Source organism: Mytilus trossulus, chromosome 10 (assembly GCF_036588685.1).
Source record: "Mytilus trossulus isolate FHL-02 chromosome 10, PNRI_Mtr1.1.1.hap1, whole genome shotgun sequence".
NCBI classification, from domain to species: Eukaryota; Metazoa; Mollusca; class Bivalvia; order Mytilida; family Mytilidae; genus Mytilus; species Mytilus trossulus.
Genome location: NC_086382.1, coordinates 33,545,158 through 33,561,555, shown reverse-complemented (window position 1 = coordinate 33,561,555; position 16,398 = coordinate 33,545,158). Strand labels below are relative to the sequence as shown.

General features: G+C 30.8%; 1 protein-coding gene across 1 annotated transcript in view; it reads right to left on the bottom strand.

Moving 5' to 3' along the window:
• LOC134686183 (uncharacterized) overlaps positions 1-16,196 on the bottom strand; it is a 56,055-nt gene extending 39,859 nt beyond the window's left edge. The window contains exon 1 of the mRNA XM_063545856.1: positions 15,858-16,196. The gene's annotated coding sequence lies outside the window, so the exon portion shown is untranslated. The remainder of the gene's footprint in view (positions 1-15,857) is intronic.
• Positions 16,197-16,398: the final 202 nt, after the last annotated feature.

Genomic DNA, 16,398 nt, shown 5'->3' with positions numbered 1-16,398 from the left:
AATATCATCTTCAGTATATTTTCTGGAAGATTCAGTGTGATTCTTTACAAAATATTAATTATTGTATCCCAAAACAAGAAATTTGTATCTACGATTCCCATTTTTATAGAAAAAGCTCTGTTTTATGAGATGGTGAAGTCGATCTTTCAACTGAGCATGGGGAATAGTAGTGTATAGCGTTGAAAAATCAAAAGTTTTTATGTTGCTGCAAAATTGCAAAGATTGTGATCGAAGGTTAAGCAGTAGATCTTTCGAATTTTTGAGAATCCACATCTGGTTAACACCACTGGTAGAATATATCTCCTCACAATATTTTTGCGGCCCATCTTTAACTGTAGAAAGAAAAGTAGTCAATACTTTAGAAAGATGTTTAGTCGAACATTTTGAAGACCCAGCTATGTATCGTTCTTTATATGGAGTTTTGTGTAATTTAGGTATCCAGTATAATGAGGGCAAGTTTTCTTCGTTTTCTTTGATGTTGATACCAAAAGAAAGAAGGACAGATTTATGATTTTGTAAAATTTCATCCTTGGTAAATGATGTTAAAGAATATGTAGGATTACCAGTAGTTTTATCAATTCCAAGCTCTGTAGTGAGACATTGCAAATAATGTTTTTTACATATGAAGACAATATTATTGGAGGCTTTATCTGCCGGAACAACGACATATTTGTCATGCAAAGAGGATAAAGCATCCACAACCTCCAGATTCTTGTAGAAAATACTTGGGCTCCGTCCCAGTTGCACTTACACTTACAGTCAATATGTTTTCTTTGTTATCCAATCTCATTTCATACTTTGTGCGCATTTTGAATTTGATTCTACTGTCTAGGTCATCTTACATCTAACACTATTTTAAAAACAATAGCATGTCAAAATGGTTCAAAAACTGCATCAAATCAAAACCTGTACAAACGTGGACAAGCGGATCAAACAAGAAAGACCCCTTAGTAATGTTAAATACAGAGCAAGTATTAACAAGTATAATTTAGGTGTAATACCACCAAATCATGGTATGTTACATCCGGTTGTATACGAAAGTAGGTCGAAAAAAATATTCCCTTGAATTTGACCGTTGTAGGTAATTAATCCTACATTTTATTGCAGTAAAACTATTTCTGTGTCATAAACATATGTCTTGGGTATTTCAAAACACCAGAATTTTTTTATTTGTGATTTCTTTAGAAAATTTTGTAATTTTGAAGTTACATGGTGACTAAACCTTGTGCACAGATAGAATAAGGGGAGAAATTTGATTGGTTAACTTCCAATGATGGTTATTTTCTTATATGCAATGAAATCTTATGTGAAAATTTTTCTATAGGACTGGACAGGATAAAACTTTACTCATGCCAAGTATTTCTTTATTTGAAACAAAGACAAATTCTGCAAAATTTTTTGAAAAGTGCAAATTTAACAAAGACTAATTGGGGAAAATCAATGGTGGTATTACACCTATAAACGAGTGAGCAAAATTCCTTATAACTCTAAAAAAAAAAAAAAAAAAAAAAAGAAGCCACACATTTCAAAAATAATAATGTTCATATTGTCATGCAAGTGTCGAAGGATAACATTTAATGTAAGGACTATCTAACAAAACTTATAGAGCAGCGTCAAGATAATTGTATTTAGTTTTCATATTTATAATTTAGTGTTGATATTATGATAGTCAATTCGACTGTTATACAATAAAAGGTTTTAATCAATATTTTTTTCTACAAATGTATGTACCAATTAAGGAATATACATTTACGATGTGATTGATTATTTTTGATTTTTCTATTTGATAAGGGAATTTTAGTTTTGAATTTTCATTGGAGTTCGGTATCTTCGATATTATATTTTTCTAAATAATTATTAATTATATAACGTACAAATTTACACTTTGTTGGTAAAGTTTTGATCGTTACGTGTTTTAAGAGTTTGGGCGCAAATCAGTTATTTTCGGAAGAAATCAAAATTTAGATTACATTATTAGATATTTGTATCATGAATACATTCCGATTGTGGTAGCGAGAATTTGTTTCTTTTCTTTTCTGCCATCGCTAACTATTGCGTGGTTGTGCTCCTACGTGTCATTATCAACAAGACTAGAGCAGGAACTGCTTATCCTTCTAGAAAAGAGGGGCGAAAGATCCCAGAGGGGCATTCAAACTAATAGATACAAATAGACTGACAACGCCATGGTTCGAAAACTAAAAACTAGAAACTATGCAAACAACTTACCTTCTAGAACATTGAAATTCAATCAGCGGATTCTGTTGAGATTCGTTATTCAATTTGTTTAGTTTCTTCTGAGTAGTTTTTAAAACAGTTTCTAATTTATTTTCATAAGGCAAAGTGGAATTTTATTAAACACAAATTAAATCCTCGACATTTTTTTGTCAGCCGCAAAATATTTACTTTACAAATGATATCGTACTTACTACACTGTAAGCTGACTTTTAAATTAGAATTCAATATATAGCCCTATCTTCAAATTCAAAACATATAAAAATGATACATTATAAAACAATAAAATACGTGTATTTAGATAAACGATAAGCATTCAAGTGATTTGAAAATGATTACTTAGGCATATTTAACATTTATCTTATAAATATAATAAAAGTCAAGTACATCTATTTTAACATTTTGAATTGCTATGTAAAGTACAAGGATGATCACGTTAAGTAATTTCATCTTTAATTTGAATTGACATTCCATTAGCGACTAGATAATGTTTAACATCATTCATAGTTAAATGAGACCATTTAGACATGTACCAGCTATTCTCATTTGATGTGCATGTAATGTTTCCGCCTAACAAATGCCAACCTTTAAATAAGACCATGTATACATGTATTAACTTTTCTTTTACACTGAACGGAAAGTACATAGTAATAGTCATTTCAGTCCATAGTTTGCATCATAAGCATCATCTTACAAAATGTAACAAGGACTTTAATTAGTGTTTTTCATTCATTCTACATTGCAATTAGTATTGCTCGCTTATTTTGTTTTTTTTTTCTTAGGGGAGACTTCTTTAAAAGACAAACTAACGATGATAAGATGTATCTTGTTTCTTTGAAAGATTGTTTTCATAGTGCATACGTGCAAATTTCATTTTATGATATTATAGAAATATTTATTGAATATATTTATTAATACGTATAAAATATAACTTCTTTATATTTAAGAAATAATTCATGGGGGCTTGAATATATCGTTATTTTACCACGGGTTGGCCCTTTATGACAAATATTTTACCCTGAGCGATAGCGAGGGGTAAAATATCGGCATAAAGGGACAACCCGTGGTAAAATCTAGATATATTCAAGCCCCCATGAATTATTTCGATTCTAATAGGACAAATACGGCAATTTTTTTGAATCGAAGCGCTCTAGGTGGAGGCCATTTTTTGCCGTTCCCATAAATTAACGCACTTTTAGATTGGCGTAAAAGAACAGAGCAAACAGAATAAGTGACATGCTCAAACTATTCACAAAACTTATTTATATACATTTGGATGAATTTTAATGATAACTTATATATTTGTTCTATGCATATAAAAAAAAAGGGTTTATACCACATTCTAGCATCGTTTGTTAACGTTTCCTTGTTGTGATGTTTTTCGGTATCAAAAGCGTGTATTTTCCCGTAAAATGCTTAAACTATAACGTCATCATTCTATGACGTCGGGTACTTCATTCATAAAAAAACATATGACGTGGGAGTACGATCGGAACAGCCAATGCAATATATTCATATTTTACCACGGGTGTGTACTCAAAGCGTTTGAAGGACGTCATGTTAGAATCATGTAGTAAAGCATGGAACTTTTCATAATTTGCCAATTACAGACGTTCATATGTGAACTGAGTTGCTTTAGTTTTCAACGTTAGTTATACCCAAACATTCGTTGCTGTATACAGCCAAGGGATCTTCAATTTAAATTGCTGATTCAAATGTAAAATGATGCAACACGTCTGTGATCTTTTATTAAATTTCTACAGTATATGTAATTTACTTTTCAGATGTTTGGAACTGGTGAAAAAAAAAACGTAAAGTTTGTAGAACCATAATGTTTTGTCCATACAAAGTATAATGACATCCAACAGGATGACCCATGATCATACTTTGTACATAGAACACAATTTGTCTTTATTGTTGTTAATACCAGATTCATTTCATTTGAATGGGCGGGGTTTAGAAAGTTTGCTTATTTAAGACCAGTCGATCTTTAGTAAGGACTTTTGGGATAAACTCATCATCGACGTGTCCAGCTATTAGTCACATATCATACAATCAGTTCTTTTGTATATACGTTTGGTGACACTGATTAGAATTCAATAATAATTAAAACGGCAATCATTCTAATCACATACAGCTTTAAATAGACTGTCATTATGCAAATTAGAACACAAGCTCCGCCCGATCAGTTGAAATAACATTAGTTATACGAAGACGATAAGCGATTTATCTTTGTTATATAAACAATAAAGTCATCATGCATACCAGGATTACAATTTTATATTAATGCCAGACGCACGTTTCGTCTTCAAAAGACTCATCAGTGACGCTTGAAGTACGAAGTTGAAGAGCATTGAGGACCAACCAATCCTAAAAGTTTTGCCAAATACAGCTAGGTAATCTATACCTGAGGTAGAAAAGCCTTACTATTAATAACAAATTAAACATGTAAACTTCTTAAACAGGTTATGTTAAATTAGATTTCGTTAATATTTATATATCTTCTGAAATTATAAGAAGCAACAGGCTAGTTAGAGTCTTATCGGTACCACTAAAACTACACCTGATGCGTATTTTTGCTCTCAATTTGGGATCGGAACCACATTATTTGAAAACAAAAACAGGAAAAGAAAATCATTGTGGAATTAAAATAAAAAAAAAATAAAAAGAATAACTCAAACCGAATTAGGATTTAATGCTTAGCATAAGGAAGATGCATTATGTAATTTTGAATTATTTCCCTAATTACATAACAACAAATTTCAATAAAGTAACAGCCGATATCTCAGAATAACAATTTCTTAGTAACACAATACGTGATCAAAAATAGCGCGACGATGACTTACAATAATACACAATGGTCTTGACGTATAGGTTATAGGTGCTGACTGTGTTTATCATCTTGATAACATGTTATGTTATTCTTTTATTTGTCAATATGAATAATATTTTTACTGTCTTTCTTTGTGGTATTCTTTTGTCATGGCTGTGTACTTATACATCCCGCCATTGTGTTATTGTACAATTGAAATTTTTGCATTCTTGTCCTTCATTTTAGCTAGTATCATTTGACTGTATGCCTTTTTGTGTTACTTATGACAAAGATCTGTACTTATTCACCCCGTCATTGTGCAATAGTTCTATGATAATTCCTTTGATCTTGTTTATCGTTTTAACTTATAAATGTCCTATGTCCGTGTGTCTTTTTGTATTTCTTTCTTTCAGGTAACGTGCCTCTGTACTTTGTACCGTCATTGTGTCATGGTAACTGTGCGTTCAATCTGTCTGCATTGATGATGATTGAGATAATAAAACATTTTTAGTAATTTTGTTTGTTTGTGATGTGCACAAATCATTGTCAATATAATGGAATTTTATGGACTATCATACGAGTGAGATGTCTAACAAGCTACAAAAACAGGTTTAATGCACCATTTCCTACATTAGAAAATACGTGTACCAAGTCTAGAATATGACAGTTGTTATCCGTTCATTTGATGTGTTTGAGCTTTTGCTTTTTGCTTAGGGACTTCCCGTTCTGAATGTTCTTCGGAGTTCAGTTTCTTGCGATTTTACGTTTTATGAATTAAGTTTTGACAACCTTTTACAGGCTTTATTATTTATATATTTTTATGTTAGAGTCTAACATTGATTTCCATGTAAAAATGTGACTTAACTCTAATTCTACTGTCGAATGTAGCATTTATTTCAGTAAAACAAAAACACACATTCATCTACATTTACCATAATTTATATGTTTTCTCAATAAAAAAAATCCATTAAAAAAAAAAATTCACTCTTGCAACCATCTTTCCTTTATATACTCTTTATTTTCCACCTTTTCCATTAGTTTACAAGTAAAAGATTATTATCGTTCTAAATTATGAATGTTTAAAAGTACTTGTACATGTGACATGTTATTCTAGGTACCATTAATTCACCCATAACATGCTAATGTACATGTGAACAGTTCACAAATAATTGCAGTTGTATGTTAGATACAAATTTTAATAGAAAAAAAAAAGTTACATTTTATTTTCTATCGTTTTAGCTAATATAACTACTAGTATGAACATTAAGCCATACATTTTTAACAAATTATTCTGTTTATACATATTGTGTTTGTAGTATGTTGATCAGTATCAGTATCTGCCTGTGTTTTACGACATATGCCATCGGCAGTTAAACTAGCAACTAACTCTTCGATTAGGTAAAGGGATATTTATATTATGCACTTTAAGAATGTGTGAGGGTTTTCCCCGTCTGAAAAATTGTCAAGTCACGTTCAGATCTGTTATTGTCTCGCGTATAAATCTTCTAACTGTTCTTTTCATGTTAAAAAACCCCAGTGTGAAAGTGATTGATGATTTTGTTACTGTGTATGCATTGTGATGATATTATTGCCAAGTATTATATAATAGAAGGATAACGATTTTCATTTCTAGCATTGATACGATTTATAAGATACTAAACGTATGGGAATACACTCATGTATACCAAGGAAGTTTAATTTCCAGAGAATTCTAAGAAAAGATTAAAGTTCAAATCTGCTGAGCAAAACTTGACCCACTCAATCACTAATCATGCTAATAATCGAACACTTTAATAAAACGAAATAACACCAAATAATATTAGGCAATCTTAATATGATGTAAAACTAAATGATTGATTAAATTGCAGATATATAGTTAGTTAAAGATCATATATACACCTGAAAAAAAGTATCGCAACACCAAATTGAAATTGAAATTAAAAAAATTTTGTGATATAATTTAATGAAATAGAACTAGTTAAACATATTTATATATATATCACCTGATTTTAATCAATAAATATCGACTCGATAATTTCTTATCTGCACAACAGATCTATAAACAACAAAACAGACGTTTTTATCCTCATTGTTTTCAACACTTTAAAAACCAACTTTATAAAGTTATGTGATTGAAACTTTGTAATGGTTCTCAACAACTCTTTACTGCAGTAAGACGGCATATTATCAGCATGAAAAAAGCAGGTATGTCGCTATGACACTTGCACGTATTGTTGGTCATCACCATTATATGTTGTTTTGAGAATAAAAATCTGGCAACAAACGATGTTAAAGACCTTCAGAGTTCAAGAAGACCCCCTATACCATTTGCCTGGGACAATCAAGCATAATGAAGGTTGGTCAGACTGTGCACAAAAAAGACACCACAGTTCAAACACGACATGAAATAAATAATGCCTTCATCATAAATGGTTGCTGCTGCCCTAACAACAATGTAGTCGATTTATGGCAGGTATCAGAAGACGTTACGAGGATGTTGTGTTTAAATGAAGGCTGCGCACCAAGTACTTATTCTTTGGCGTTTAACGTTCAACCATGATTTTAACAATCATCTTAAGATTAATTTTGAACTGTCTGACATTGTAAAGTTCGACTACAGTAACAGATGTAAAAAATAATTTGTGTAAAAAACACTTCATTTTGTTATCAAAATTGTGGTTAGATAAAACTTTGTTTTCATACTTTTTTTCTTCGTTAAAATGCCCATGTTCTCATAAACTACTTTTCATTACTATGTTATAAATATTTTATCATATTCCATCCAAATAGTAGGCTGACTTTTCAATTTATAAAAAAATCAAGATGTTGCAATACTTTTTTACATGTGTATATAAGTTATAGTAGTTGTTACTTAACAGGAACTGCTTACTTTTCGAACCATCTGAGTGCACATCCAGTTTTAGTTTGTATTTTATTTCTGTTTTGTGGAAATGCTTATCTTTTTTCATTGTTCCTTTCGTAATGATATCGTTATTTTCGTTTAAGTAATGAAAGCATTTTCTGTACCGAAAATCTGACTAAATGAGAATCGGCTGCCATTATGAAATTATAAGGATATGCGAAATGTGAACAAAATTTAGTTCTTCCTACAGATTTTTATTGTAAAGTTCGAAGGGTCATTTTTTAAGGAAACATCTGATCATGCATGTAACGAGACGAAAATGTCAATTGCAAAGATATAAGAAGATGAAGTATAAGTGCCAATAAAACAGCTCTCAACCAAAAAGTCACAATTTGTAAACAGTAAACCATTATGGGTACGTACCCAACATGGAACCTTGGCTTACACCAAATAGCAAGCAATCAATGACCCCTAAATTGACAAGTGTAAATTAACTCATCATAGATACCAGGACTAGATTTAGTATATACGCCAGACGCGCGTTTCGTCTACAAAAGACTCATCAGTGATATTCGAATCCAAAAAAGTTTAAAAGGGCCAAATAAATTACGAAATTAAAGAGCATTGAGGACTAGAATTCCTAAAAGTTTTGCCAAATACAGCTAAGGTAACCTATGCCTGAGGTAGAAAAGCCTTAGTAAAACCACGTAAAGAGGAAAAACAATGAAAGTTAAAATAAATAAGGTTCATATTTGATGCCGGCAGAAAACATTTTGCAAAACTTTGAAAAACATGTGATGAATGAAAAATACATAATTATTCTACTTTTAAAGAATCATAAATGTACAGTATATTTTTGGCATGAACATTTTTAAACCATTTAACATTAATTTCCGATATAGAAACGACTTCAAAAACATAATTCGGGGTTAGACCTCCCAACTGATATGTTTATCACCCAGGTTTTTTTTAATGCAATAAAATGCAATGTTTATTATCTTCAGCTGTAAAATTCAAGGCAATCTTTTTTCGACCCTCTTTCGTATGCAACAGGATGTGGCGTACTATGATGCGGTGGGATTACACCTACAGTGGAAATACTAAAATTTCATTATAATAGCAATAACAAATACTATTTTAACGATGTTGAGATTTTCTCATAATTTCTTGGAATTTGAGCACAATTGGTGACCTTTCAAGGAATTTTATTTTCTCACTTTAAGTATATTTATATTTAGTTGTTTTCTGGGTTTTTTTCATATGACATTTTTATATGAACTAATTTGCTCCTAATAATAACTTTATTATGTTTGTGTCGTTTCTGCCTTGCATTTTTTAACATTGATTTTTTACTTATTAACACCGTCTGGTTGGTACCCTTTTGTCTGATTAGTGTTAAGAATTTATTTTATTTATTATGTACATTATCTGGACGTTAGGCTATTATATTTTTTTAATTCGAGCTCATGTGTTTGTAAAATGAGTTGAGTTATAGAGCGCTGCAGACAAAACTATGGTAAATCGTTGTCTGGAAACGAAACCAATTGGAATTGAAAAATCCATTTGTACTTCACTGTTCTCCTCAATTGCGTCGTGAAATTAGCAGCTATTCACAAAATAATTTCCATGTTTAAGTTTCTAAACATAGAATTGTAATTAAGAATCAAATGTTAACAACCTTTAAGAAAAAACTATTTGTATCCAAATAAATTCATTTAAAATCAACGTCTCCCAGCTGACACTATACTTAATAAAACAAACGAGTTAAATTAATCTTTTAGCTGCTGAGACGAATACCACTTTAATTATTTAAAAATATCATCACGAAATTGATACCAATACATGATATTAAAAACCAAGCATACTTTGCGTTATTGGAATCATACCGAGAGCAATCACCTGCATATGAGTATGAACGATTGTCAAAGTGTCATCTGAAAATAACTATAGCACATCGTACATGTACAAGATGGGACATATAAAGTTAGTATAGTTAACTATGTAGCTATACTAAAATTGTAAAGTTAAACAAACAAAAAATCAATTTTATTCTTACGTTTTGTTTTTAGTATTATTTTTCTAGTTATCTGATTAATTTATTATTTAGTTTATTTTCTTTTAAATTCTTCAAAACACACATTGGTTTTCCCTGAATATGCCATATTATTAATTACATGGTGTGTTAGTGACGTAATACGATATATATGGGGTCAGTCAATTCGATATAGGGTGAGAGCGAAGCACACGGTGTAACGAATTTATCTTCACATGTGGTATTTTGACTAGCGGCATATTTAATTGATCAAGTCTTCAATACTTAGTTGTAAGATATCCTTCTTTCATTTGTTTATACAGATAAAAAATGCCAACAATAGCAACTTTTTAGTTTAAATTTGTTTTATGAATTTTTTTCAATCGTTCATTACATGTATCAATAGCTTTGTCAGTTGAATCCTGACAGATATTTTTTTTAAAGGGAAGAAACTCCGTTTTGCCAAAAATAAACAATGAGTTAGCTTTAATGGTTTTATGAAGTTATTTCAACCATTCATCATCAGTTTCTTCGTCTGTTGAATCCTTTCAGAATTTTCCTTCACACTGTCTTGTTTTTATGAAGAGTTGTGTCATTTTTTTTATTTAGAAAGGGAAGAAATTCTTTACTATCCCCATATGGTAACTAACCATGTATGGTAACTAACCCTATATTTTGTAGGACACCATACATAGACACCACGTGTTGTCCTTTAACCAATCATATCTCTATAAATTTATAGGAGGAAAGATAATACTTGGTGTGACTAGAATTTTGTTTAATACAATCAGTTGTGCATTTTGATGCAAGGATATTTGACGTTGTTACATAATTCAGGTTTGAGTGGAATACATCATGACCTTTTATGATTGCTAGTCTGATTGTAAGTCTTTATTGCCGTTAAATAAAGGCAACAACAGTATACAGCAGTATAGAGAGATTCATTTAAAACGAAATATTTTATCAGTTGTTTCATTAATTAATAAACCAAAAACCGTTTAGAATAAGACATGTACAACACACATAAAGAACGAAGTTTTTAAAGGTCAATTATCATTACAAATATGAGGGAGTCTGTACGTTGTAAATAGGTAAAATTGTATCAAATGATTCAAAAGATAAAGATAAATTCCAGTTTACTTTGTACCACTATAACAAAATGTATAACGCCGACACCAAATAATGCTGAATTGATTTCACAGCTTGATGTAACGGTGAATCGTCGGTATATATTTTTTTCTGATATAGACTTCTTATACTGTGCCGAAAAAAAGGATGTTACCATGTTTTTGGAAAAATATCATAAAAAAATTGCACATTGTTCTATTTTCAGAGCTACAAGTCATACAAAAAAGCTTCGACTTTCATTCGAGTATACAAATTTAACTATCAAAATTACAAACTTAACGGAAGGGGGACAAAAGATACCAGAGGGAAAGTCAATCTCATAAATCGAAAATAAACTGACAACGCCATGGCAAAAAATGAAAACAAGACAAACATACAAACAATAATACACAAGTTGCTAAGCTTAAACATGTTAAAAATTGATTCCTAAAAACACAAACATTGGATAGTTATTTAACATGATTAAATATTTTGGAATATGCAATGCATAGCTTGTTTATCATTTTTATCTTTCACATAAATTGCAAACTGTCTCATATTTTGCAAATTTAGGCAAAGAACTTAACCGGTTGTGACTACTATTGAACATTTCAAAATTGCAGTATAAAGTGAATCTACCTTATTAATTAACTCATCATAGATACCAGGTTTGAAATTTTATATGTACGCCAGACGCACGTTTTGTCTACAAAAGACTCATCAGTGACGCTCGAATTAAAAAGATGTTAAAAGGCCAAATAAAGTACGAAGTTGAACAGCATTGCGGACCAAAAATTTCGAAACGTTGCTGTAAATCATATATTTTAGCTTATCCAGGGTTGGGAACAATCATTTTTGAGATTTTTCATGCCTTCAACGTTTTAACTAGAATTTTTTCATTTCCAAATATTTCCGTCTGCAGCAACACTAAAGGTATAAGTTGCTGAATGTTATGTTATGCTGCAGTAAAATTGATACCGGTAATGCTGTCTCTGTGAATATATTAACCAAGAAACCCTATTGAAAATGTTTCCAATTTCATGATTGATTTCCTTATACTTCCGTTCCATCTATTTCAAAGTAAAAGCCATGATAAAGATAAAAGTAATAATTTTCTGTCGTAACACCAGACAGAAAACCATAAATTATGTATTGATGATATGTTTTACTTGTTTTTATTTCATGGAAAGACAGTGTCATGTTTTTATGTGGTAATGAAACTTTTTCTTATAAATTGCATTTCAGAAATTGATTTCATACAAAAAAAAAAGGAAAGCCAAACACGAAAATAAGAATTAATTTTTCGAACATGCTGCTCTGTAAAAAGCACAGATAATAATGACAAAGAGATTGATAGCGGAGTAAAAATATTAACTTAAACTAACAAGTCAAATATGAAAATAACCTATGACCTGTAGATGTTGCTTTATGACCTACAAACATGTGATAGGCGCCATTAACTCTTTATCATGTGCATATAAAATCAATACCATGCTACTAGTCGAAGCACAGACAAGACATGGACATTGTTTACAGAGAAAGCCCAATAAAGTACATAACACACTACGCAGAAATTTCTAATTTAGGAACAGGAATCGGGTCTAATTCAATAGCGGTATTGACTATTTCTGGAACGTAACACAGTATTTTAAAGACATAATTAAGCTACAAGTAATTGACGTTTTGTTTGCCTCCGTTCTCAAATAAGATTATCTTCCCTTGATACTACACTATAACTCAATCTTATAACAGTGTAACTAGTTATTATAATAATATCTCTTGCAGTAGATAGAATTCCGTTTAAGGTTTTAAACCTTCAAAATACATTTGTACGCATGCTGGACATGCAAAACATTTATTTAAAAAAGACAATTATTAATAAGTGACTATTTAAAATCGTTCAGCAACAGCATTGATTGTACGATGGCATAAATCAGCTTCACTTGTGCTGACGCAAACGGTCGTGTTACTTTTCGAGGGTCTGCGATTTCGTTATTTTTAAAAAAAAAATTTTTTTACCTATATATATTTCATAGTAATAAATTGCTGACTTTTCGTCATGAGAAAACAAGTACTATTGCCATTAGTTTTGTAGTTATTCAGAATTTTGTTCAGAGGACATTGTGTAATTTTGGTATCAATATAACCATTAGTTTATTATATGTGTGAAGTATTTTTCTGTTTTGTTTTGTTTTGTTTTATCCTGTTTTATTTCTATATCTTAATAAAACTCTGATCAATATAAAATAATATAAGTATGAGGTTAAAACACACAGTTCAATTGTACCACATTTCCATATGCCTTTCAAAGTCAGGAAACTTGTCTGATCATAGTTATCATGGGTACCAGGATTATAATTAAGTACGCCAGACGCGCGTTCCGTCTACATAAGACTCATCAGTGACGCTCATATCAAAATATTTATAAAGCCAAACAAGTACGAAGTTGAAGAGCATTGAGGATCCAAAATTCCAAAAAGTTGTGCCAAATACGGCTAAGGTAATCTATTCCTGGGATAAGAACATCCTTAGTTTTTCGAAAAAATCAAAGTTTAGTAAACAGTAAATTTATAAAAATGACCACATAATTGATATTCATGCCAACACCGAAGTGCTGACTACTGGGCTGGTGATACCCTAGGGGACGAACTCTTTGTTTGTAGTCAATTAGTTAGACATGTTCTGTCTTTTTTTCTGATTATCCAGTAGCTATTAGTTATTGACCTGCCTGAAGGAAACATTAAAACATTCAATTGTCCGAATTAAAAATGACCGTTGAAAATCAAAATGCATACAGTCAGGATTCTACCTCGTCTAAATTACCTCCTCATTACGGCAGTTCATTTTCACAATCGTAGAAATGGGAGCTATTGTAGGGATGAAGCGCTGCCAATTTTGCTCTTGAAACCAATATATTTATCCACATAGCACCATAACGATCCTATATGTCAGTTGTAGTCTAAAAGACAAATGTATCTACTAGCTAATGAGCATCAGTTGATAATCTTGTCTGCATTGATTCAACTTAAAACTATTGTCTGATCGGTTGTCGGGTGGAATTTTCGGAAATTCCTAAACCTTAAAACAAAATTCTAATTAAATATTTCGTGGAAGGGCAAACTGAAAATGTTCAGTGCTTGACGATTATAAAGTCTAGTAATCACACACAAAGTAATATATTTTTTCAAAGATATGCATTTTGATCATTCAACTTAAAAGACTGACGTCAAGTACTTTTAGTAAAATCAATAGCTATTCGAAAACACCTTCTCTTTTTTTGTGATTCATTAGATACATTTAGGTAGTTCACTTGACCCATATATTTTATCTTTTCGTACTGTGAGTTGTTTATGTTCAACCTGTATCTATGATATATAAAAATGGGAGAATCTAGAGTGAGATGATATATCAAATACTCTTGCTTTGTACGTTATAAAGACCAAACATAAACCTCAAATATGCCCTAATATAAAAATGTGCAATCGATTTTCTCTTTTCGATACAATTCTTACCCTTTTTGGGATTTTTTTCTTAAGTCACATAATGGAAGGTCAGACACGAAAATAACTGAACTAATAGATTGATATGTTTTCCGTCCTTGGTATTTTTTTTATATTTGGGTTAACCAATTTTGTACATTCAACTTGATAGATACAGATGTAGTTGATTTGATATCTAATTGTTCTGCATTACTTTGTAATAGACAAATTGGAAACTTATGCAAATGGTGTTTTTAAAATACAACATTTCGTAATTGAGAAGAACTTATCGTTTTATTTGTTTCTATTAATTTTTAAAATTAGTGTTACAATACAAAACATTACAGTAAGCATATATCGCCTTCTCTAACAAAGAGCTTCGATTCTTTTGTTCTATTTCAACTCGGTTTCCGCCTACATACATCAGTGACATATCCTATATTAGTACTCGCATACGCAAATTTTATTGACTGCGGACAATTTATGGCCTGGTATATTGCAATATCGGTCTATTTGAATCTTCATGCGGCCTCTTACATGCCTGAGGTGTAGCTTTATTAGTTTTTTACTTAGTTTTTGTCTCATTTACCTTAATTTTACATATCTTGTCCGCCATGTACAACAAATGAAAACTATAACGTAATTATGAATGATCTTTAGACATCTGTAGAAATGGCTCCTTTCAAAACACAAATATTGGTTTTAAAGAGTTTCTATTCAATTTATGAAATTATGTGGATAAGTTTTATAGAGATGTTTCATTTATGGATTTAACTCCAACAATGCAATATACACACACATATATATATATAATGTCAAGAAGACATCAGCACAGCTGAACTTGAAAGCTTAGATAAATTGAATTTCTGCAAGAAAGACCAAATTGGAAAGAAGATAAAATCATTGCAAAGGTTTACAAAATAGAAAGAAAAAACAATTTTAAAACGCTGATATTGGCAAATCTATAAAAAAAAATGACAGAATTCTAAAAACAATAATAGCAACAAAACAATGGAAATTATAACAGATATACATTGGAAAATGAACATAACAAGGTAACATTGTATCATGCAATTGAAATGTTCCGTCAAATCACATTAAGAAGTGTCAGGAAATTAGAGTTTAACGTCATCCTTTTGTAACAATTAAGTAGCATTTGAGAAACATAGCACGCGTTGTCAACTTGAAAAAAAACAACTGCATGAACATGAGCCTTATTGTCATTAGAACAAACACAAATGATTCATGCACACCGTTTCATTTTCACAAATGAACACTACAATTAGACTATATACATGTAGTCGCATTTAATTAATTAATAATGAATCTTACCTTGCGATTTTCACTAAGCGAATTATTCCATATAAACGGTATTGAGTATGTACCTTCATTTTGAAATTTAAAAGTGAGAAGACATAGTTAACATTTACTCTGAACTTTTTTTTTAAATAGTGTACAGTTCAACAGTGTTAGTAAACTGCGATTATAAAAAAAGATAGAATTTGCCGAATAAACTCCCTGCTAATTTATAAGTGTTCCTTTCTCATTTATTCACCGCAGCACAGCAATTGAATGTAAATCAATTCATTTCGTCTTGTTTATATGTAAATTAAAGGTTTGCAAATAAGAAATATAAGCACCTATTAACATTGCACATTACTGAAATGTCATTAGCCGACTTCCTGTTGAAAGCTTTGAATATTTTGAATGAGTTTTATTCGCCTGTCTGGACGTTCGTCATGTAAATTAGCTTCTGTTTGTTAAGTTACGTAATTTTTAAAGCCATGTTATTATTTTTTTTTATAATTTATGATCAATTGTGTAAAATGATGTCAGACTTCCTTGTATGATAGAAACAACGCGCCATAAATGT